Genomic DNA, 545 nt, shown 5'->3' on the forward strand with positions numbered 1-545 from the left:
GCATGCCTGTAATCCCAGCACTTTTGGAGGCCACGGCTGGCAGATCGCTTAAGCCCAGGAGCTCAAGACCAGCCTGGGCAACATGGCAAAATCCCATCTCTACAAAAAATACAAAAATTAGCCGGATGTGGTGGCACATGCCTGTGGTCCCAGCTACTTGGGAGGCTGAGGTGGGAGGGTTGCTTGAACCCAGGTGGTCAAGGCTGCAGTGAGCCATGATCACATCACTACACTCCAGCCTGGGCATTGGAGCGAGATCCCGTCTCAAAAAAAAAAAAAAAGACTGTATGTATTTTATAACTTATAGGCTTACACAGGACACAGTGGTCTGCACCTGTAGTCCTAGCTGCTCAGGAGGCTGAGGCAGGAGGATCACCTAAACCCAGAAATTTGGGGCTACAGTGTGCTATGCCCTGGGCCCCTTCACCAGAATAAAACCATTGGAAGAGGCTTTCAGACTGCTGTGAGGAGAAAGAGAGGTTCTTCCTATGCTACTGGGCATAGAAAGAGATGGAAATGTAAAGGAGGTCTCAGAGAAGCTGGAG

The sequence above is a fragment of the Mandrillus leucophaeus genome, unplaced genomic scaffold (genome assembly GCF_000951045.1).
Source record: "Mandrillus leucophaeus isolate KB7577 unplaced genomic scaffold, Mleu.le_1.0 Scaffold59, whole genome shotgun sequence".
In the NCBI taxonomy this organism is placed as follows: Eukaryota; Metazoa; Chordata; class Mammalia; order Primates; family Cercopithecidae; genus Mandrillus; species Mandrillus leucophaeus.